The sequence below is a fragment of the Nuphar pumila genome, chromosome 11, assembly GCF_984573655.1.
Source record: "Nuphar pumila chromosome 11, dmNupPumi1.hap1.1, whole genome shotgun sequence".
NCBI classification, from domain to species: domain Eukaryota; kingdom Viridiplantae; phylum Streptophyta; class Magnoliopsida; order Nymphaeales; family Nymphaeaceae; genus Nuphar; species Nuphar pumila.
In genome coordinates, this window is record NC_143259.1 from 72502000 (window position 1) to 72527891 (window position 25892).

Below are 25892 nucleotides of genomic sequence, written 5' to 3' on the forward strand. Positions count from 1 at the left end.
CAGTACGAGCACTGAATTTTAAAAGACTACCATTATGAGCACTGTATTTTAAAAGATTACCAGTACGAGCACTGGATTTTTAAAGGATACCAGTACGAGCACTGGACTTTAAAAGGTTACCAGTACGAGCACTGGATTTTAAAAGGTTATCAGTATGAGCACTGAATTTTAAAAGATTACCAGTACGAGCACTGGGTTTTCAAAAGATTACCAGTACGAGCACTGGTTTTTAAAAGATTACCAGTACGAGCACTGAGTCATCAATTGACGATGACTTGGACGACTTGCCGGGGTCTCATGATTTATCCCTTATCCTGAATGGGAAATCCACTGCAAATTGATGCAGATGAATGCGTGCAAATGCAAATGGATGCAACTGAGTGCACATGCGTGCAAAATGAGAGATTTATTAGATCCTGCCTGCACACAAATTGTTTTGGATAAAAGTCAACTTTACCAAGAATGCCCCAGTATATTCTGGGGAAGAGGGGTATTTTGACCAAAGAATAATTGATCATTTATTGAGGAGAATTTTTGAAGAATACAAAAGATAGAATAGAGATTTTCTAGGTATAGAATTTCTTCAGATGTCGAGCATTAATGGGGTGGGATAGTTCTACCCCGTCTGTATTAATCAGACGATATGAATTATGGGGCAACGCTTCTTTCACCACGTAGGGACCTTCCCAGTTTGGTGACCATTTGCCACGTGGACGATGCTTGAGATGAGCCGTTGATCTAAGGACCAAGTCATTAACTTGGAATCTCCTTTCGATGACTGACTTGGCATATTGCCTTGCTATCCTCTGACGATAAGACTGAGCGTGTTCTGCTGCTTTGAGTCTTTTTTCATCGAGTAAATCTAACTGTACCAATCTCTGTTGCTGATACTGATCGAGTGGTAGCTCTAAAAGAGATGCGAACTTAAGGGCGGGTTTCTGAACATGAAGAGGTAACACCACCTCAGTCCCATAAACAAGTTCTGAAGGAGTCGCATTGGTTGGGGTTCGAATGGTAGTTCGATATGCCCAAAGTGCATCATGAATTTTCTCGTGCCAATCACGACCCGTCTCAACGGTTCTTTCCAAGATGCGAATCAAACTCTTGTTGGTTGCTTCTGCCTGACCATTTCCTTGTGGATAATAAGGAGCTGAAAAATGATGATGAATTCTGAATTTTGAACAAAAGATCTTCATTCTCTCATTCTTGAAATGAGTACCATTATCTGACACGATGTCGTGCGGTATACCGAAACGACAAAGAATGTTCTTATGAATGAACGAGACTACATGTCGACCCTCCACCGTACGCAGAGTGACGACTTCAACCCATTTGGTGAAATACTCTGTTGCGGCAAGGAAATATTTATGACCATTAGAAGCTGAAGGAGAGATGGGTCCTACGACGTCGAAGGCCCACATAGAAAATGGCCATGGAGACACGACTGATTGCAAGTACGTGGCTGGCGCATGAATGGAAGGTGCGTGTATCTGACACTGAACGCACTTCTTCACAAAACGATAGCAGTCTTGCTGCATGGTTCTCCAATAGTATCCTGCCCGAATGATTTGTTTAACAAGGGTTTGGTAGCCGACATGACCACCGCAAATACTTTCATGCGCTTCTCGTATGATTTCTTTAGCTTCTTCTTCATCTAAGCACCTGGAATACTCAAAACTGAACCCACGACGATAAAGAACATTGGCAAGGATAAAATAGCGGGTGGAAGCTCACCAGTTTCAATAAAGTTTTTGATATCTTGATACCAAGGCTTCTTTTTCTGTTCCGCCTGGTTGACTTGCATTACCGGAACGAAGGCAGGTTGGTCAAGTCTACCGATTTCAAAGGAGCGACAGGATTCTCCATTTCTGAAAGACATAATGGAGCTCAGGCTGGCCAAACCATCAACTATTTGATTAAACTCTCTTTTGATATGGAAGAGCTGAAATTCATCGAAATTGTTGATAAGGGATAAAACGATCTTTTGGTAAGGGAGCATCTTCTGATCTTTTACCTGTCATTCAGCTTTGACTTGGCTGACGACGAGCAATGAATCGCCGAAAGCATGTACCCTCTGAACATTGAAGTCTTGCAAAATTCTCATACCTTGTATTAAAGCTTCATACTCGGCCATATTATGGGTACACTGAAAATCCAGTTTCAGAGAAAAGGGGATCATCTCTTTCTCTGGTGTGATCAGCAAGATTCTGACTCCTATGCCGGCCATGTTCTTGGATCCGTCGAAAAACAGATTCCAAACTGGGGATTGTTGAACATTACAAATCCGCTCATCGAGAAAGCTATCCTCGATTCTAACATCTTCTGCTAAAGGAAAATCTGCCAATTGGTCTGCAATTGCTTGACCTTTGATAGATTGCTGAGAAACATACCCTAGATCATACTGCATTAACAGGACTTGCCACTTAGCAATCCGTCCACTAAGAAATGGTTGTTCGAGAATATACTTGAGAGGATTAAGTTTTGAGAGAATCTTGACTTCTGATGCTAACAAGTAATGTCTCAGCTTCTGACACATCCATACCAGTGCTAGGCATGTCTTCTCTATTTGAGAATATTTCTTCTCGTAGTCAATGAAAGTCTTGCTTACATAGTAAATGGCATGTTCAACCAAACTGCCTTCTTCATATTGTGCCAAGAATCCGCCACAAGCGGCTTGGTTAACTGAAACGTATAGCAAGAGAGGCTTTCCCAATTCTGGTGGCTTTAGAACGGGCGGATTAAGAAGATATTTCTTGATACGCTCAAACGATTGCTGACACTCTGGTCCCCATTCAAATTTCACTCCTTTTCTGAGTAGATGATTGAAAGGTTCACATCTCATGGCAAGGTTGGATATGAATCTCCGAATTGATTGCATACGTCCCTGAAGACTACGCAATTCCTTAAGAGTAGTTGGAGGTGGCATGTCAATGATGGCCTTTGCTTTAGCGGGATCCATTTTTATCCCCTTTTTGCTGACCAAGAAGCCTAGCAATTTGCGTGATTCAACTCCGAAGACACACTTCTTAGGGTTGAGTCTTAGTTTATAAAGAATAAGCCGCTTGAAGACTTGACTTAAGGCATTGATATGGTCTCATTCCTCCTTGGATTTGACCAAGATGTCATCAACGTATGCATCCATGGTCTTATGCATCTGATCATGGCAAATGGCGGCCATTGCACGCTGATAGGTTGCCCCAGCATTTTTGAGCCCAAACGGCATGACTGTATAACAGAAAGTGCCCCATGGCGTAGTGAAGGATGTTTTGGATTGGTCACGAGCAGCTAACTTGATCTGATTATATCCGGAGTATCCGTCCATGAAGGAAAACATGGCATGCCCAGCCGTGCTATCAACTAGGAGGTCAATATTTGGGAGGGGATAGTCATCCTTCGGAGTAGCTTTATTGAGATCGCGAAAGTCGATACAAATTCACACTTTGCCATTTTTCTTGGGAACTGCAACGATATTCGCCAACCAGTCTGGATAATCTATTGCTCGAATGAATCCTGCTTTAAGCAAGTCCTCAAGTCCTTCCTTGACCTGTTGCTCGATTCGAGGATCCATTTTCCTTAACTTCTGTTTAATAGGTTTCGCATCAGGCTTTAGAACAAGTCGATGTTCCACCAATTTAGGATCTAAACCGGGCATATCTTCATAAGTCCATGCAAATACTTCTTGGTGCTGCTTGAGAAAGTCAATGAGCCTTTCCTTCTTATCTGTACTTAGGCTGGTGCCGATCTTGAGAATTTTTGGACTATCTTCTGAACCAATATTGATGTCCTCAGTCGGATCCTGGACTAGGGTCGATGGTTCATCTTGTTTCTGAATCGCTGCAAATTCTGGCAACTTTGGAAGCGACGAGTCGAATTCTGCCATTTCTTCTGACTGCTTTGTGACCTTACTGTCCCCTGTTCTTGCTCGGACCCGATATATCTTTGCCGGTTTCGATAGGATTGAAGGATTAATGACTAACCTTTTTATCGGTTGAGAAGACATTCTGAAATTTTGAAAAGGAATAGCTTTTAGAGAAAGCTCCTTTACTATGACATAAATTGCATGGGAATAAAAATAAGAACAAATGAATTTTGAAGACAAATTGCAGAGGAATAAGAGAAAGATGACATCCAGATAGACGAGAAACTTGATAACTTTATTGAAGACTTGAAATGAAATAAGGACATTTAAAATGAACTGAAATGGGACATTGTCCCTACAAACTGCAAAAATCAAATGAATGAAATAGAAAAGACAGATGGTAGAAAATTTTTAATGGATCCCTTTAATGAAGACAGTATTTTTGTGGGATCTTTTGCCCGTGAATCCTAGTCCTGCCCTGCGCGGATGCTGATCAGGGATCACTGGCTCTAGCCGGCCATCTCCGTTCTTGCCCAATCCTTTGAAAAGCTGATAACCATGCTTCAGTAACAGGTCAAATCCTTTCTTGGTCCTAACAAACTGCGGGAAAAGAGGATGGTCCTTGAAAGTACTGTAATCGAGACGACCCCCAATCTTAAAGAAATGTGGTCCTTACCATTGGACCATCGCTGCTGTGTGATTTGTCTCTGATGTTGCTCCTAACTTTAGCATTTCAAGGCTTTCACTGAGAACAATTTCTTCACTTTCCCTAATGCTAGGGATATCAGCAGTATAAGTTGGCCTAGGGATCATAGGCTGAGGTAGCCTCTCTTCAGGATCTTCCCCCCAAACAGTAGTTATCATGCCACCTTTAGACCACTTGATGCACTGATGCAGAGTGGATGGCACGGCGTTGGCATTATGAATCCATGTTCTTCCCAGTAGAAGATTATACGTTGGTGGCACGTTGACGACATGAAAAAGCACTGTATGAACAGAGTAGTTGATAAATATTTCCAAGAAGATCTTTCCCTTTGCTGTCTGTCCATGATTATCAAACCCATAAATGGTGATCGGATCCGGTGTATACTCTTCTTCTTTTATACCCAGAGCCTTGGCAGTCATTTCAGGACAAATGTTGAGGCTACTGCCTCCATCTACAACCACGTGGGGTACAGTCATTCCCCGGGTTCGCACCACAATGTACAAGGCATTCTTATGAAATGCGTAAGGGTTTTGGCAGATCCTCATCTGAGAAGGTTATGGGAGCATTGGTCATGGCTTGATTAACGATCTGAGCCATGTCTTCAGGTGTGGTGTCTGGCTTGACTTTGATCTTTCGCAGTAAATCGTCCAGAACTTGCTGATGCTTAGGAGAGGCACGTGCCAACTCAAGGATAGGGATATTAGAGAGGGCAGTGATTGGTCTTTGCACCGTGTCGACCTTTTCTTCTGGTTTTCTCCCTTTTTCCGAAGTAGATTTGACAAGGTTCTTGGGTAACCATGGCATTCTTTTGGCTACCTCTGGAGATATTCTAGCGGGTTCTCTCGAAACTTTCAGCTTACTGAATGCTGAAACGAGGTCCATCTTTTGAGAACTGGACTGGGCCTTATCCAATACTAATACCTGATGCTGCACATTGATATCACTGCTAGGGCATAGTCGGATATGATCTTGTGGCTGAAAGGGATGATCAGATATCATTGCTGTTGAATGCTGCAAGAAAGGCTATTTTAGAATCTCCATTTTCTCATCTTCAGCCCCTTCTACTAACAGATTTTTGTCAATATAATCTTGTATGATGTTTTTGAGAACGAAACAGTTCTCGGTATCATGTCCCACAGTTCGGTGGAACTTGCAGAATCTGTCCTTCATTTTTCCCATAACCACTGGCGGGTCAGCTACCCTTGGAAGCTTAATCATATCACTGCCGAGCATATATTCTAATACTGTCTCGAGGGACTGGTCTAGAGGAGTAAACTTGCGGTTATAACTCCATCCTTCCCGCTTCGGCTTTTCTTGTGGTCTTGATCTTTGTTCGAGGGTTTGCTGTGGCTGCTTATCATATTGAATAATCGACTTGCCTTTCTGATCACTTTTGTTGGGATTTGACCCTCCTGAAGCATAACTATGATTTTTTCCATTTCCTTTGTTCTGATTCTTACTGTTATTGGCAGAGTAGGTAAAATGGGCTTTCTTCTTTGATTCTTGTTGACTGTTATTCTTTGTAAACATAAAACCTTCATAAGACCCGTTCTCCATACTCAACTCGAGCCATTCGACTCGTTCTGTTAGTTCTATGAAGCTCTTCGATGGAGATGTAGAAATTAGTCCCCTCAGGGGTTGCGAGAAGTTGCTCAGGATCAAAGATAGTGCGTGTCTTTCTGCTATTGGCTCGCACATCTTATTGCAAGCGGATCTCCATCTATGAATAAAATCCCTGGCCTTCTCATTTTCCTTCTGCCTCAGACTGCAGAGATGACTGAGAGTCGGAAGTGCTTCAGCGTTGAATAGAAAGCGCTCAATAAATAAATTGACCACTTTGTCGAATTCTTTCAGTTCTATCGGATTAATGTGCTCTGAGTACCACTTTGCTGCGACACCTTCCAAACTGCGAGGGAAGCAGAGAAATAAGGCACGATTGTTCCTCTTGAACCTAGAAATTCTGCGAAGAATAGGGCGAGATGTGCTTTTGGGTCACCCGAACCATCAAACTTGATAAATTTCTTGGGGAGATTATCAAGATCATCATCCCCATCCAGTCCGTCATAGAAGTCTTCACTTGTAAAGACTCTTTTGCCCTTGTCACGAGTTTGAAGATCCTTAACTATTTTCATCACATCTTTGAGTTGTGACTGCGTAGGGTCGTCAACAGACTGATTCTTGGATTTGTAGGCCGACCCTTGCTCCTGAGTCGACCTTTTGAATTCTTGCTTGTTTTCATACTCTTTGTCAGTATCATCTGCTGATTCTGACTCATCAGACATTTCCTCATGACGATTCTGCTTTTTACTGATCTTCACATTATTGACGGCATGACCCTTATCTTTCTGCTTAGTCTGAATTTGCTCAGTACTGGCCTCAGCTTGTTCTGCCAGCATCTTGGTCATCATCTTTTTGAACATGACGTACATTTGGGGATCGATGCCATCATCCGCCTGCTGACCCTGACTCTGGACTGATCGAGGTGAGTCCATCTCTTCTTCTGAAGCTACTGAGTACGCGACGCCTTCAACTGATGCGGCTTTCTTTCTGGATCTTGTATCAACCATCGGGTATCGCAAATGTTCTCTTGGATATTACTGATGCTCTCTGCAGGGCAGAACTGATGGTTAGGCTTCTGAAGGAAATTTGGTTTGGAGGAAAATATTTGTTGAGAATTTTGGTAGACAATTGAAATAATATCCCATTACTAGGGATTGAGTCGTCGCTGGGATTACGACAATTGCGTTGCTATTCTTTGCAAGATAAACAACTGAAAATATGCCTTGTTACCTAGGCGAGGTCGTCAAACCAATATAAAATAAAGGAATTTTTATTGAGAGGAAAAACATGATTTTATCAATAATACACTTGACAGAGGGGAGGGGGACAGACAATTTTCCACCACTCCAGATAATCAAAAGATACACGAAGACCAGGAAAAATAGTAAGACTGACAAAGGAATCTCAGCCATGTCTGGCAGAATGGTATGCTCCGGACCACTGATCTGATGCGAGATCGAATTCTGGCAGAACCCCGACTAGTGGACGAATCTCTACGCGCTTCTGCCTCTGAGAGAATTGCCTGACACACCGCTCTGGATGATAATATGCGCAGAAGAACGGACCCAGTAGCCTGAATCGCTTGCCGTATGCATAAGTATATCTGGGAGGTGATTCCTGGCGATCAAAGTAGTCCCATACGACCTCTTCCTCCTGAAGGTTGTCGATCAAGAACCGGTATCGTGCAACTGGAAGGAGCTTCTCACCATTGTATCTGAAGGAACTGGCTCGGACTGGCACATGCTGGAGGAACAAAGACTGCAAGGCATAGGTGCATCCTTCGACTAGGATCGATTCTCCGAGTGCGAAACGAGTCAACGCTCGGTATAGAAAGGCGAGTGCGGCCATGGCTATTGAGAGGCGGCTGGTCTGTCGACTTCCCCATCTCCTTAGAAGCTGAACTATTCTGATATCCATGTAATTTCGTCCGTCGGGAAAGAAAGCCAATCCCACCGTGCACAGAACCATCGCATGCTGAATTCTCTCTCGAGCTGTCCTAGACAACGAACTGACTTCCACAAATGTCCCATGCTGTCTGTAGATTTCGAGCAGATCCACATATTCATTTCCATCTTCTTCAATCAGAGGCCAAGACTTGCGTCCTGTCATGCGGGCTAAGGCATCCTTAGGGTCCAGACCCTTAACATTAATCAGAAACTGTTTCTCCAATGGATCTCCAGGCTGACTGGCTGGCTCGGGCAATCCCATAATCTCTGAAAATTCATCCATCAGTACTATCATCTCGCCCCACGAGAACCAGAAGGTAGAAGTGCTCGGATTCCACCGCTCTGCTAGTGCATGAATCAAGTTGCCGTTGACTGTCTGCTTTCCCACTACGGACGCCAGTTCCAATCCACACTCGTCCAGATGGTCCAGAAACATACGAGAGAAGTTCTTGAACCATGAATAATACCACCGGGGAAAGAAGGATCCGGTGTTGAGGACTCGATGTTCGGGAAGACGTTGTCGCACCTCGTAGGAGATGTGACCCTCAGGGAAGACTGAATCAAGTTGACTGGATGCCATCGAACTGGAAGACATGGAAATTGGAATAAGATTTGAGAAAAATACAGGAATTTTGAGAAAAATGCAGGCAGGATAAAAATAAAGCAGGAAATTCGAGATCCAGAAGACAGGAAAGATGGGAAATCACCCGGAGTTTTGAAGAAAATGGAGGAATTTTATGAAAATCGTCCAGGGTTTAATGGAATATAAGGAAGTACTTTATAAAATGAAGTGTTTTGAAAATCGTCCAGGATTTAAAACATAGACAGTACATGGACATGGACTGGGGAATTTTGAAAAATCGTCCAGTATTTTTAGAAAATATGACTATAACATATTCAATCACATTCTGCACAAACAAGTATGCACATACAACATTCCCTAAAAGCTGACTTTAGATGCACAAATTTTGAAATGGCTGTGGGACCTTAATCCTAACTCTAAGGTTCAGATCATCTGTATCCAATCCAGTTATGCCTATATACTCGAGCCAAGGCTCAATGTACGTGGCATAAAATCAATTTCTCCAGTTCTAGGTTCAAGTTTTCCAACATCCTTGAGCACCTGCCGATATACTGTAAGACCCGCAATTTTTCAGAAAATATCTGAATAAAATTCATGAGGCATTTACCGGTAAAAATAGCATTTCTTCTCAGAATGCGAAACGAATCAATTCCTGCGAGCCAGTTATACTTAGGATATTTGTCGAATTGCGAATATATGCTCAAACACTCTGGAAGCCATAACTTCCTAACTAAACGAAATCAATAGATTCGTATGAACCAACTTTCTTAGTTACGTCAATACGAAGAAAATGGCGTACTCAGAATTTTTCGGAAAAAATCGCCGGAAACCCGAAATTCTTGCGGGACCCACAGAAATATTGGTGGGACCCACAGAAATATTCCTCAGAAAATATCTTGTGGGACCCACAAAATATCCTATGGAAATATCTTATGGGCCCCACCTCAAAAGGAACCTCCAGGAATTTAAAAGAAGCCAAGGGGTAAAAGGGGCATGGAAAAACCCAAGAGGAGGTGGGCTTGGGCTATAAATAGCCCTCCCCACTCTCTCTCTTCTCATAATTTCGACCCCCCCTCTCTCTCTTGCCTTCTCTCTCTCTCCTAAACCTCCCCTACCTAGCCTAGCCCACCTGACCTGGTCTGAGCCTGCCTGACCTGGTCCTAACCCACCTGACCTGGGTCTGAACCCACTTGACCTGGTCCAAACCCAGTTGACTTGACTTGAACCTAGTTGGGTTTAAAGTCAAAGTCAAAGTCCTTTTTGGTCCACATTCCGGTTTGGATTTCTGAACCCAAACTTAGCCTACTTGAGCTGAGTTCGAACCTGCTGAACCCAGTTGACTTGGATCGAACCCTGTTTGGTTCAAACCACTTAGGTTGAGTAGCTTGACCTACTCTACCTCTTTCTCAACTAAGTCAGCTTCATCTGACTTAGTCTGACCTCTCGAAGGAAGGCTAGAAGCTAAAGAAGCAACCCGGAGCCGTTTCTTCCACGATTTGAAGTAAGTTCGCTTCGTTGATCCATCTCTCTCAAGTATTTGATTGTTTGTATATAGAATATACTTTCTGAAGTAGTATCTTGCTTTAGTTCTTGGTTGAGCCCTCTAGGACGCTTCGGTGTTCACGCGCTCGCCTCGTAACTATCATCGGATATATATGTTCGAATGCGCAGTATATGCGTTCTTCAAAAATAGTATCTCACCCTAGTTCTTGGTTGAGCCCTCTAGGATCCTTCGGTGTTCACTCGCTCGCCTCGTAACTATCGTTGGATACAGATCTAGGTGTATATCTGCTGATTCTGCCGACGCGTCTTATATCGCACAGGCTATGTAATTTACCTTTGCCGTCGCGTCGTATGATGCCAAGGCTCCCTGTTTTCTGCACTTCCGATTACTGCACTTCCGATTATGCATTTACTTACGCCGTCGCGTCGAACGATGCCAAGGCTTCTGCTTTGTTATATATGTAGAATATTTCGTTCAGTTACACACCCTGAACAATAGTATATGCATTTCTTTACGCCGCCGCTGTATAAAGCACAGGCTTCTGCTTATACTACATATATAGCGCATAAATGAGCGTTCAAATGGAGATCAACTCCAAATCGCCCATGCGATTCCTTGACCGCTCCTCGTTCAAGATTCTGCTTGACGAATGAAGCCCCTATTGGAAAGGCTTCGCTTTTTGGCAAAATGCTCTTTACGTAAAGACTAAGTCAAATACGTATGGCCTGGCTATGGCCCAGGGTTCCTGCAACCTTGATGGATGCAAAGTACGCACAACAATGCGCATCCATTTCCCTGAATTAAGCGTGGCGATTTCCTACCAAAGAGGGGAGATGCCGCTGAAATGGATAAAAGAAACGCACACTTTCTCCGTAAAAGAGAGGAAGTGCTGCTGAAATTTCTGAAGAAGCTAAGAATAGCTCAGAAAGAACGTAGCAGGATACTCTGACATATAGCAGAGTGCTACCCAGTTCATGGTTTGCCCTCTACAACGTAGAAGGGTTCGTCGCACCACTGCCGGTAGAGCAGGGGAGGTGCTGACGAACTGGTCGGCAGAAGAGCTGCCGGAACCAATGGAACGGCATAATGATGTCCGTTGATGGAACGATGCCAGATCGGCTCGTATCCTTGTGCCTGCAAGGGCACCTTGCTCGTAAGGGCCGCTGAGCCGGAGTAGAGGTTGCGCCTTGGCTAGGTTTGGACTCGTTGCGTAAAAATACGCCGAGTAGCCGATCTATTTAGATCGAGTCATATGCATGCTCATTGAGAACGGTTACACAACCAGACTCGTAAGGGCCGAAGAGCCAGAGTGTGTTGTTTCCACCCAAAGAGGTGTGATGCTCGTGGTGGCCGAAGTGCCAAAGAGCGGTGTTCTGCATGCATATGAATAAGACTTAAGGTCGCACATACCCCGCGGTTGAAGATCGTGTTAGGGGTACCCCCTCAGTAATGACTGTGTTGGGGAAGACTGAATGGGGTCGGGTACATACTCCCGTAGTGCTGAAAGCACGGGCTGCCTAAATGGCATGCAGATTCTGTCCAAGTAATTGTAAGACTGGCAGACCCCTTCAGGAATTATGCTCACTGTGGAATGACAGTGATGGTACAGCCTTGAGTGACATGTATTTTACTTTGGACTTGATAGAGTCCACGATGGCCTCAGTCACTCATGGGTTTTGGGGTCGTGGTTATCCTTAAGATCTAAGGATTGAACCCAACTACTGCAAGTAGAGGATGCATCCGAATATGGGCCTAGTAGGATTCTCCCAGTTGAAACACACTGCCCTACTATGGATAGGGTCAACAGGCCTCTGGGGTATCTAAAATACATAGAATAATCAACCCCCAGAACGTCGCATTGATGCCCGGACAATAGCTCTACCTGCGTACCAAAGGCGGGAGCGGTTAATTATCAAACAATGCATTAGTTCTAGGTACAACGATGCTTTGAATGTATGAGTGGATGACGTGTTGAGTCAGTCCTGCATAACCTTTGTGAAGGTGTCATGTTCGGTATACTACTGGACCGACTGGGCAAAGACCCGTGTTGTATCCGCACGACTAAGCGAAGCTCGAGGAGTTGTCCTTAGATGCGTGTGATACGGATGTGCAAAGTATGAAGACTTGAGCTAGACATCACTTTGAGACCCGGAAGAGGTCATGGCTAAGTCGTGGAGACTTAAGCGGCTATTCAAATCACAACCCTGAAAAGGCTTGCTCTAAGTCATGAGGACTCGAGCGGATGTTCAACTCATAGCCCTACGAAGGCTCTTGCGATATACGCTAAGTCTTGGAGGCTTGAGCGTCGTTATTGCGCATTACGACCCTGAGTGATCATTATCGTACTTGAGTTGAATGGATGTATGACTGCATGCTTACCAGACCATCAGTGGTTCTGACCCCGTTTTATGGGGATTTCAGGTGTTGAACCTGCGTGGCGATATGTGGAGCAAGGCGGCATCGAGTTCCAGGGTTTCTCTAGACTGAGTTGTATTGCTTCCTTTTATTGAACCTATACTGCTTTTCTAAGCAGTGATATTGTAATAAACAAGTGGTTTTCGATAAAATGGAACACTTTGGTGGTCAATGAGTTGCTTGGCCACATACCTGCAACGTGCTCGGGGTTTTCTAAAACTGACGACTCATTATCGTCTTATTCCGCTGCTAAAAGCTTTTCTAAGTTCCGCTGCAATGAAAAAAAAAAGAAATTCATGAAAATTTTAACTTAGCTTTGTTTTGGAAATCCGGGGCGTTACATATACGTTGGACTATGGCCCTTGGTACGTGGCAGGGGGGTTTTCACCCAAATAAGTGGCCCAGTTGTGAGGCTCTGTCCCGAACTATGGTTCTGGAAGAAAGCCCAGCAACGTGAAGACCGGGACAATATAGGTGGGGTGATTTTTGAAAAACATGAGCACATGCAATCAAACAGAAGGCTCTAAGTCCTAAAGAGATAGATTTTTGAAATATTTGAAGAAGCAAGCATTGTTTTCATACAATTCCTAAATTGAGGAGTGTTGTATTAGACCTAAGTCTATGTGAGCATGAATAATTCTCCTCAATATGGTCCTACCAAACCATACTTAGTCTATATGCATTCCATGTCAGTTGGGTTCAAGTCTAGGCTCCTAGGTTCACATGATATCATAAAGCAAAGCTGACATTCCATGGAAATCGATTTTGACAATTTGAACTAAGTAGAGCATTAGATTGATCAGGCAAAGACAGGTCCCATCACGGTCGCCAAACCTGTTATCATCGCAAAATTTTACTTTTGCAAATCAAACTGACCTTTGAAAAAGTTTTTTTTTGAAAATAACTCGCCTCCGTTTTAAAATGCGGGAAAATTCCGTAGAATGGGACTCGCCTGTCGGTACGAGGTTCAACCGTTCCTGCCACCTTTAACAGGGGTAATTGAACCAAGGATCAATCTTATGCTCTACTCTATTCAACTTGTCTAAATCATATTCTAATTTCTAAATGCACATAGAATCAGGCATGTGCTATGAATTTTCAGAAAATGCACATTTTGAAACCATGATGTTTGCTTTGAATGATTGAAATATTTAGAATAGGTTTCACATGGAAAATCGTGAATTGGGATTTGAAATATACTTCTGAGAGAAATAAAAATCGATTTTGAGGAATCATTGACATTTGGTGAAAATCGATTCTGAGAGACTTGGTTTCTCTGAATTCAAACTTGGAAATTGAAATTCTAACTTAGAAAATTTGAATTTGGAACTTGGGAAATACTTGAAATATCCTTTGAAATTCAATGTCTTTGGGAAAATCGATTTTGCTATAAGACTTAGGAGATTTTGAGAAAATGAACTTCTTTGAATTGAGATTGGAATTGGCAAATGCATGAAATGAATGAATATGGATTTAAGGAATTGAGAAATACTTTTTGTATTTTTGAGAAATGCAGTGCATTTTGAAGTTAGCCTAAGAGTGTAGGCTGAATGTGGCTAATGTGAAGATCATAAATCTAAGTATCATTCATATTCTGACTATGGCCATAAATACAAATTCCACCAAGTTTATAAACTTCATAGAAGCTAGTGCATGTGCCATTCGTGTAGACCATGGTGAATTTGTAAAAATATGCATGAATCATCATCCATCACACATTAAAATTATAAAAATAAGCTATATGCAATGCAACCTAAGCTAAGCAGGAAATGTAAATTCTTATTCCAAAGTTTAATTACAAATTACATCACTATTGAAATTTAAATACATGGAAAATAAAGTCTTCAATGTACCTGCAAAACTAGAAAACTTGGTTAATGAAAATATGTTGGCTTTTCTAGATTTATCCAACAATATCAGGAAATTGTTGGATTTTGCTAGATATAAGCCTTTTTGCCATGATTCCCTTAAATCAAAATGATAAAATATGAAGAAATAATAAAGGTAAAATATGAAATTTCGAAATTGGGGTCAAAATGACCAAAATACCCCTAATAACAAGATTATGGCCTTGAAATTAGGGTTTTTAGAAAGATATTTTGATAAAATGCAAGTTTTGAAATTTGAATGGAATAAACTCAAACCAAATATACTATGACATGATTACAAACATGAAATTAGGGTTAGGGATTTCGAAATTTAGGTCAAATGACCAAATTGCCCCTGATAGCAAGACTATGGCCTTGAAATCAGGGTTTTTAGAAAGAGATTTTGGTAAAAATTTAGGTTTTATGCACTAAATGAAATCAAATGAGCACAAAATTAAACATAAAGCATCTTAATATGATTATGAACATGATAAAACCCTAAAACCATATGCTTATGCACGAAAATCCAATAATATCACAAATTTTGTGATTTTTGCAGTGTTTTTGGATCTTTCAGGAACCCGGTTTTGCAATTTGCTCAATTCAGCCATCAAATGGATTCCAAAATCCATAAAAATTGGTAACTGCACTTGTTATAACCCTAATATCGAACTGGAATTATAAAAATAATTTTTTGACATTAAATTAATCCGAAAATTGCATTAAACCCTAAAAATATGCTATTTTTGACCTAATTCACCAACCAGTCTCAGTCCAAGACCTAAACCAGGGGTCAAATCTCCATGGAAATTTATGAAATTTTACAGAGACTAACTAGGAAGGAAAACAGAGATTTCCCAATTTACAGATCGGAAAAATCATCTCCGGTTAGGGAGAAACCCTTCCGTCAATCCGAGCTAAAATATATCACTCTTAACAGGGATTAAAACAGCTATTCCAGATTGAAAATACAGAAATAAATAGAAATTCTAAACAAAAATCTCTGAAATTTTAACGGTGAACAGTAGATAGAAAAATAACAATACTCATTTTTTACAGATCTAAAATCGGATCTGTTGTTTGGGATTTATGACTAAGACAAGTCTGATTAGGGTTTTGATAAACCCTAACGAGTTTTAAATTTAAAAACAGATTCTCTAAAAGGGAAAAAATACTAAACAGTGATCAAAAAATCCGAAAATTTCACAGAAAACAGATCTATTCAATGTGAATCCATAGCACTTTACAGATCTAAAATTGGATATAAGATGAGAGAAATATCATAACAGCAAGTTACCTTCTTGATTTTAACCACGATTTTAAAGCGTTAAAAACCCGATTTGATGTCTGATTTTTTTTTGACAGGGTTCCCGAGATCCAAAACCTCTGATTTTTCTAAAGTAACTCAATAACTCATGCATGCACTACATATAAAAAAATCAGAAATAAACAATGAGTGCTTCAATCCGAAATAACATCATCTTTACTGTTCTAAACCTAGAACACACAGAAATTTAAGAAACTTGAAAAACCATGCATTAACTAATGTAAATAAATAAAATAAACCATAAAACAGTAAATAAAAATTATTTCTATGCTATAGAACGTAAAACAAACATGAATAAACCATGAAAATAAATTTAAAACAGGGAATCAATGGTTGGAATTTGATATCACCTTTAAAACATAGATTTAACCCATTAAAAAGGGTAAATCATATATTTTATTGGTTAATAATGCAAAGAATCATGTTAAAATCAATTCTAATGGATTAAAATCTCTGTAAATTATCCAAAACAGGGTTAGATCACCTTCTTGGATTGTTCTTGCTGGTTCTTGATGGTTCTTGAGGTGAAACCATGGTTGATCTTCCATAAGGAGGGGTGTCCAAGCCTAAATCTAGGTTTAAAGCATTAAAAAGCATTAAATAAAATAAGAAAAGTGAAGAAGTTCATACCTTGGAGTTGCAGCAATGGAGGAAGGGCTGAAGAGGAGAGAGAAGCTCCAAGAATCCAATAGGAGAGAGATGGGAAAATCGACCCCCCTTATGCCTCTATTTATAATAAAAAAATTAGGTTTAAAAATTGACAATTTTGAAAATTTTGGACTCTAAAGGGGTGGGGGCGATTTTTGGGTGGAGTTACCTATATGCCCTTAGTCTAAATTATCCTAAATAGTTCCTAATTAACCCCTAGCTAAACCTAAGAATCCCCCAAATGTGGTGCCACTTGGCATTCTCTCACATTGGGTTTTTAAAACACTTTTAAAAACCTTTAAAAACACTAGTTTTAAAAACTAACTTTCAAAAATGAGTTTTTCAAAATGGTTTTGACTCTTCTAAACCTCTAACACTAACCAAGACATCAACTAACCCTAGTCTAGCCCTGACTTACTCGAATATGGCGCCACCCCGAGTGGGCCCTACTTGAGTTTTTCAAAAAGCGATTTTAAAACTTGAAATTGAAGGAGTTTTCAAAAGATTTTCAAAAGTAAACTTAAAATTAGGATTTTTGAAATGGCATAAGGTCCTAACTGAGTTAGAATTCCTCTGGATATGGTGCCAACTGAGTGGGCCCACATCGAATTTTGAACATTTTTGAAATAAACACTGAAAATGGCTTTGAAAAGGGGTTAAAATCAGTATTTGAAATTCAAGATCTTTGAAAATAGGGTCTCAAGCGAACTGGAACTCCGGGTTAGAGTCCTGAACTCTTAGGACTCTAAGATTTTAGATTTTAAAAGCCAAATGAAAGAATTTTCAAAAGATTTTATCAAGAAATGATGAAATAAGTCAGAAAACACAGTCAGGGTTAGACTCCCAACTCGACCGAACTCTAAAATAGAGTCCTGAACTAACTGGACTCTGTGAAATGACCTAAATTTCGAAAACAAACGAAAAAGATTGAGAATGGAAGTAAAACAGACTTAAAAACCAAACATCTGACCGGATTAGGACTCTGAGACAAAGTCCTGATCGGACTGAAACTTTCAAAAATTTGAGAAATTTGATGAATAAAGGCATTCAGAAGCGACACCATCTAAATGGGTCTCATCTGTGAATTGAAATCGATTAAAGTTTGAATTTGAAAGGAATCCAGATTGTTTTCTGAGAAAATATTTCGAAATACAAAGTCCTGGGGTTGGAAAATGACAGAGTATTGAATAAAAACCCAGGTTTTGAAATTGATTTTGAAATAAAGCTTTAAAATTCAAATCTGGATTGAATGTTTTGAAATAGGAGTGTTGGATCTCGAAAATGAGATGTAATGTCATACAATGCTATGCAGAATGCGTGCAATGACATGCAATGATCTGTGATGACTTATGAAATGGACAAACACTGGATGAAGGTAAAAATTTGGTGTGTTTAAACAAAGTTTTTTACCAAAATCTTCCTTTATCAAAATCCTTCTCAAATTCCAGTTTAGCACTGGTCCTTTACCAAAGTCCGTTTACCAAAAATTCCTTTACCAAGTTCTTTTACAAGATTCTTTACTTAAACCTCATTCTTTAAGTTGGTCTCGTAAAACCCAATTTTACTGATCAAGATTACCAAAATGAAAGATGTTCGGCCCGAGGTCCTATCAAAATCTATATTGAGTGATTATTTCACAAAGGATTCTCAAAAACTTTGCCAATCTGCTAAAATATGTCTTGATTCCAATATTTTACTGCACAAAAAGAATCACCTCGGATTACCTCTAGTATTCTTTTCAAAAGGGTAAAGCCTTTTTTGCGAAAAGGAGTAAAAATTCAAATCTTCTCTCTGTTGGTCAACCAAGAGGATGCAAGAAAGATCCTTGGTATGATAAACAAAAGAAGTATTCAATGATGTTGAAAAGCTAGAAGCGAATCGATATTGATCATAACTATGACGCATGTTTTAAGACGACTTTCTGGCAATCAGGCAGTGGAAATATCCTGAATGTTAAAAAGAATCCACTCAATCCATATCTCCTCATTCATTCATTTAAGCTTCAATCAAATATCCGCAAAAGGGATCTCTCAATTGTCATCAAGATGAAGGCGAATTAAGCGAGTAGATCCTCGGGGCCAAAGAAGATTTGAAACATCTCCAAGATGACGGAGTTTGTGACGGATCCTTCCAGAGAACGTTCAGATCACCGCCAAGATGAAGGCGACTGCGCTGAGCCTCCCGACAAACCCTAAAAGATATTTGATTGTTGCTACCATCTAGAGATTTTTGCCAATGAGCCAATATCACCAATATAATCCCTGAGAAAAAGAAGGATCGGAGCATCTCCAAGATGAAGGAGTTTGTGACGTACCCTTCCCCAAAGAAAAAAAAAGAGAAAAAGAAAAGCCAGGACATCTCCAAAATGAAGGACGATGTAATAAACTTCCCCTGAAACCCAAGAAAGCTCAATGTCCTCAAAAGAATACCAAATGATCATTATGGGAAAAGCCTCAGGATATCAAACAGCCAAGGTTGTCAGGAATCATCTTTTCTTATGCGAAATCCTTTAATCAATATCTTTTCACTACCTGCTTTTATGAAATTAAGAGTATTTCTTCTTTACTCATATCAAGGAAATGGATAACTTCCTTGAAGAAACTCAACAACTTTGAAATTTGAATCTAACTCTAGATTCCAAGGAGTTAACCTCATTTTGGAAGAAATACTCTAGGTGAAAAGAGGGAATATCTCTCGCACATACGTGCACACTTTCAAGCATTTTGAATCAATTGCAAATTCATCTTATTGGCAAACTTTTCTAGTTATCCAAAAATAAGATAAATGCTCAATATCTATTTTGATACAACCTAGCATCGTTTGTATATTCTTTAAACAAGAGATGCCTTATTCAGGTGAGGTATTTCTCCCAGTCCCATCATGGTATTCCTCATCAAGGAATCCATGCTTTGTATATCCATTCAAATAAAGATTATACCTAAAAAACCTCGTCCCACGAGGTATTTTTTTCAAAAGCGTCCCATTCAGGTTAAGGGCTAAGCCTGTGTCTTTTCAAAAATCCTTATCCTTGTCTCAACCTTGAAATTTCTCCTTTTACTTTTCTTCGGGATCTTTATCCCAAAATCCCATCACGGTTTCCTCGTTTTCTTCTATCCAAATTATTTTCATTCTCGAGGATTTCGTTCTCTTCCCAAAACCCTTTCAGAATAAGATGCAAAACCTGAAACCTTCTAAAGCCAATTCTTCCACACCCAGTTCAGACCTTCTGACTGGGGCATTTTTTTTAAGAAAATTTGGCGTGTCTTCTTTGCCGCTAAGCTCGACTTACAACCGGCTTAGCAGCAAAGAGGGGCATCTGTGAACACCCCAAATTTTCCAAAAAATCCAAAAATGACTTTTTGCCCCTGACCTCCGCCCTCTGAATAATCGGGTAAATTTTTAACCAAAAAAAAATTTCATTCATCCCTTGGATTCGTTAGAATTCGGACCCAAAGTCTTAGCATTGACCCAATTTTGATCCAAATTGGATCCGATTCCCCTCTTTGAGAAAAAATTCAGAAATAAAAACCCAAATTCTCAGAAAACTCTTCCTTTTTTTTAATATTTCTCAAAAAATTCAAAAAAACTCTCATTTTCTCTAGTTCTAGAAGTTTTATACAAAAAATTTAGAAAATTTCAAGAAAAGAGCAAAATAAAATAAATAAATAAATAAAAATAAAAAAGTATATACAAACCAAAAATCGTTTTTTTTTTTTGAAAACTTCTTTTTGAAAATTAAGCTTTTTGACAAAACCAGTTTTTTTGCAAAAAACTTTTTAAGAGAGCCGGCCTTTGAAATTTTTGATAAAAAGAACCTCCTTAAACGAAAAATTGTTTTTAGGGTTACGGAAGCCTTCTCTTCTTCTCGCCTCGTCTCTCTCTCTCTCCATTCCTTCATCTCCCTCTCTCGCCTAAAGGCTCGATGGCAAAACCCTCCATGTGCGACCATCCTCCATCGCCCTCCATCTCCAACCCCTTCCCTTTTCCCCGCCATCGATGCCTAACGACACCTCCCTTCTCAAACCTCCTCTTCCCCTATTTAACAAACTGCAGGGAGAACCCTAACCCCATCCGTTCTCACCCCAGCACCTTCCTTCCTTCTTCACTATCGCTTCTTCCCCCTTGCCTCATCTTCATCTTCCTTCACGGTCCACATCTTCCTCTTTCCTCTTCATCCCAGTGTCTTTCTTCCCCTCTGCTATTGGTCTTCCCCAAGAAGAATCGACTTCCCCTCCGGCAAAAGCCACAGGAAGTCGATCAGCTTTCTTCCTCCCCGCGGAATTACAGGTGCTATTCAATGGAGTACCCAGAAATGGAATAGTAGAGAGCGATGCATCCAGCAGTCTAACTCGAACGGAACCAAAAAAAAAAAAACAGGTTGCCTAGGTAGGGAATCCAGTTGAAGTTGCTGAAGTTAGTTGCTAGCTGAGCTGAAATATAAGGTAGATATAATCATCTGATTTTCATCTTTTCATCTTTTATTTTCACTGAGTGTATTTGCTTTATTGAGGATCGGAATTCCTGTATCTCTTAAATGTTGTAATTACCATTTTTCATACCCATTCATTCTCTGTAAATGTGCACATTCACTGTTTATCACTTGTATATCATATATTATCCACCTTCAGCCACTGTATTTAGCATTCATATTTCCATGTTCTTACACTTGCTGAAAGCATATGGCCGCTACGTTTCCTTAGATTTGTGAAAATTCAGTGGTATGTGGATCTAAAACCTGTAAAATTAACTCATTGACTCACTGTCAAACCCCCACCATAACCCCTTCTTCTTTTCTTTTATGATAGTTCACTCTTGAACTATCATAATCACCTTATTTTTTTTTTTTATCCTTCTTTTACAAACGGTTCACAAGAACCACTGTAAACTCTTCTTTTCTTTTTATGATAGTTCACTCTTGAAACTATCATAACCATCATATTTTTATCTTTCTTTTACAAGTGGTTCATAGGAACCATTGTAAATTCTTTTCCTCTTTTTATGATAGTCCACTCTTGAACTATCATAATCATCATATTTTATCATTCTTTTACAAGTGGTTCATAGGAACCATTGTAAATTCTTTTCCTCTTTTTATGATAGTCCACTCTTGAACTATCATAATCATCATATTTTATCATTCTTTTATAAGTGGTTCATAGGAACCATTGTAAATTCTTTTCCTCTTTTTATGATAGTCCACTCTTGAACTATCATAATCATCATATTTTATCATTCTTTTACAAGTGGTTCATAGGAACCATTGTAAATTATTTTCCTCTTTTTATGATAGTCCACTCTTGAACTATCATAATCATCATATTTTTACCATTCGTTTACAAGTGGATCGTAGGAACCACCATAATTCCTTCTCTTTTGTACATACATATAGATATAACCACCATAATATTTTTTTGATGTTCTCAAATCCAATTGTTGTAAATAAATAAGATGATGAAAGCTTTACATTTTCAGTCTTAGATTAGAATAAATGAGCATTGTAAAAGGCATTGAACTACTTGTATTCATACATTTCTTCCTTTATTCCTCAAAATTCTCACAATGGAAACAAGAATGGCACGTGCACCATTTCGTAAGAGGTAAATCAAACCTAAGTTGATGATCCACATCAATGGCCATAGTCAGGGTGTGGACAAAACTTAGGATTTTTATCTTTTACGAAATAACACTGGATCCACACGGGATCCATTTTCAAAATTCATCATATTTCCTTAAATATTTTCTCCTTTTATTAGAATTTAACTTAAAATTGACCCAACGTATACCAATGGCCATAGTCAGGGTATATTGAGAGTCAATTTTATTTTAAATTCTATAAAAGCACCAAATGTATTTTATTCTTCTCTTGAATTTAAATATAGATTATTATATAATACATTCAATGACCATAGTCAAGGATGTATTATATCCTCAATCTTGTTTTAATTCATTTAAAGAATGGAATAGCTTTTCAAACATACAATTCAAATTCTTTTCATTCATCATTTAGGATAGAATTGCATCATATTTTCAAAATTCTTTTTCATAAATCCAAGTAATTCTTTTCTTCATTTCTCAGATCAAATCCTATTCATAAAATTCAAATTCAACTCTATTTCTCAAAAGGATTCAATTTCAAGGTCCCATTTGACTTTGAAACTTCAGAATCATCTTGTATTTCAAATTCCAAATTCAGTTTATATTCAAAACTCCAATCAAATTCAAAGTTCAAATTAACTTTGAGATTCTTTTTCATCTTCTAAATTCCAAATACAAAGCTCCAAAAATCAAAGTCTAATTTGACTTTGAAATTCATTTTCTCAAGTCAAGTCTGGAATTCCAAAGTTAGATCCAAATTACATCTTGGATTCCAGTTTTTGGATCCAATTCCCATTTAGGATTCTAAATCCAGAATCCAACTTCACAATGGATCTCAGACTTCAAATCCAAATCCATCTTAGGATCCAGAACCCAATTCTACTTTTGGATCTCAGACCTCATATCCAATTTCCTTATAGGATCCAGAATCCAATTTTACAATGGATCTCAGACTTCAGATCCAAATCCATCTTAGGATCCAGGACCCGATTCTGCTTTTGAATCTTAAACTTCAGATCCAAATCCATCTCAGGATCCAGAACCCAATTTTATATCGAATCTCAGGTCTCATATCTTAAATCCATCTTTAGATCCAATTCCATTCCCAATTCTAGATTTCAAATTCAATTCCATTTCAAGTATTCATTTTCCTTTCTTAAATTCAAATTCAAATTCAAAGTCCATTTTTGACTTTGAAACTTCATTTCCTTTCGTTTCAAAGCTTCAAGTCCTTCTTTCTCATTTATTCTTCCAATCCTGATTTACTTCAAAAACTTAGAACTCCTCTGATCTATCTCAAGTTCTAAATTTAAGTCATTTCTTCACTCTTTTATCAGATTCATCTCAGAAAACTTGGAAATTTTCAAAAACCTCTTTCAAAAGAAGCATACATTCTTGCATTTGCACAAGCATGATTCTTTGTGCATTTTTAGACAGAATAAATTCTTAGATTATATTTAAGCAAAGCAAAAGGCGCAGATTCGATCCTTGGTTCGATTACCCCTGGTAAAGGCGCCAGGAACGGTCGAACCTCGTACCGACGAGCGGATCTCGTCTCCCAGTTTTCCCGCGAATATTTCAAAAACGGAGGCGAGTAATCTTTTAAATATTTTCAAATTAAGGTCAAGTGAGACTGCGTAAAATAGTTCCTCTTCTCTTTCTCCTTCTTTCTTTTCTGTTCTCTTTCTCTTTCCTATCTTTTTATTCTTCTCCCTTCAAAAAGGAGGAAAATAAGAGGTCGGAAAGCAAAAGAGAAGGAAGAGAGAGAATATTACGAGAGAGGAAAAATTTTGCGATGATCACAAAAGGTAGAATGGAAAAACTACCTGGAGTTTTGAAAGAAATGGGATATTTGAGAAAATCATCTAGGGTTTGAGAAAATAAAGGAAAAGATGAGAAATATGGGTATTTGAAAATATTTTGGGAAAATGTAAGGAAATAGAGGTAATCATACAAACAATCACACCCTGCACAAACATTTATGCACATTCAGCACTCCCTAAAAGGCTGACTCTAGATGCATCATTTTGAAAACAGTTGTAGGACCCTAATCCTAACTCTAGGTTCAGATCATCTTTGTCCAATCCAGTTATGCTGATATACCTGAATCGAAATCCGAGGTACGTGGCATACAATCTCAACTCCGGTTCTAAGGTAAGGTTTTCCAACATCCTTGAGCTCCTACCGATATACTTCGGACTGTGGCCCGCGGTACGTGGTAGGGGGTGTTAACCCAAATAATTGGCCCAGTTGTGAGGCTCTGTCCCGAACTAGGGTTCTGGAAGAGAGCCCAGCAACGTGAAGACCGGGTAATGATAGGTAATGGAGATTTTTTAAAAAATGATCACATGCAAGAAATAGAGGGCTCTAAATCCTAGAGAGATAGATTTTGAAAACTTTGAAGAAGCATACATTGTTTGCATTCAGATCCTAAATTGAGGAGAGTTGTATTTAGACCTAAGTCTATGTGAACATGAAAATTTCTCCTCAATCTTGTCCTACCAAACCATGCCTAGTCTATATGCAATCAATGTCAGCTAGGTCAGAATCTAGGCTCCTAGGTTCGCATGATATCAAAATAAAAGAGCTAACATTTTGTGAACACAATTTCGATAATTGAACTAAGTCAAGCACTACTTTGAACAGACGAGGACAGGTCCCATCACGGTCGCCAAACCTGTTATCCTCGCGAAAATTTTTCCCCGTCTTCCCTTTCTTGCGGAAAAGAGAGGGAAACGCTTTCGCGATTCAAACTTGACCGGATTTTGGAAATTGTTTTGAAATACTCGCATCCGTTTTGAAAATTGCGGGAAAATTCATGGGATGGGGCTCGACCTGTCGGTACGAGGTTCGACCGTTCCTGCCGCCTTTAACAGGGGTAATTGAACCAAGGACCAAAATTGTGCTTGACTTAGTTAAATCATCGAAATTATGTTCTATCCAAAATGCACAGAGAATTCAGGCATGTGCTATGAGATTTTGGAAAATGGAAGTAGGAAAAACATGATGTATGCTTGAAAAACATTTGGAGTTGAAAAACATTTCTCAGGGAAAAGGTCAATTTCTCAAGAAACTCACATGAAAAAGGGTTTTTGAAATCACGAGAAAGCTCATAAAGATGTGGGAAAACCATGAATAGTTGAAAATCTTGGGAAAATAGAAGTGATTCTTGAGCAAAAGGTGAACATTTGAAAAGGGGAACACTCCTCAGGAAAACTCGGACTTTGAGAATTTTCTTAGGAAAATGATGGAAATCCTGAGAATCTTGGCCTTGAAACACTTGGAAATTGATTTTGATCTTTGAGAAAGGTGAGAGACTTCTTTTGAAAATCTTGAGAAAATAACCTTTTCCATGGAAAACTGGGAAAAAACTTGACTTGGGAAAACCGATTTTGAAAAATTCTCAGAGTTTCTTGAGAAATCGATTTCTTGAGAATGAAATTTTCTTAAGAAAATCATGGGAAAATCAATGATTTCATGATGCAAATGATATGAGTGAATGAATGCACTTTGAAAGACTTTCTAAGAAATTTGTTGGAAAAATGTGTATTAAGTCAAAATAAATCCTTCACATATCCTGACTGTGGCCATGAATATGTTCAGAATTTAATTGATTTAATGCACAATACTTTGAAAATTTGGAAATATGATGTGCATTTTTAAGATAGCCTAAGAGTGTAGGCTCAATGTGACTGGTAGAAAGATGATGGATTTGGGTCTCGTCCATATTCCGACTAGGGCCGTAAATATGGATTCCACCAAGTTCATCAACTCCCTAAGAGTTGGTGCACGTGCCATTCGTGAACATCCATAGTGCTTTTGAAATAAAAATGCATGAATCATATAAGCAGGATATTGCATAAATTTAAACTATATGATAT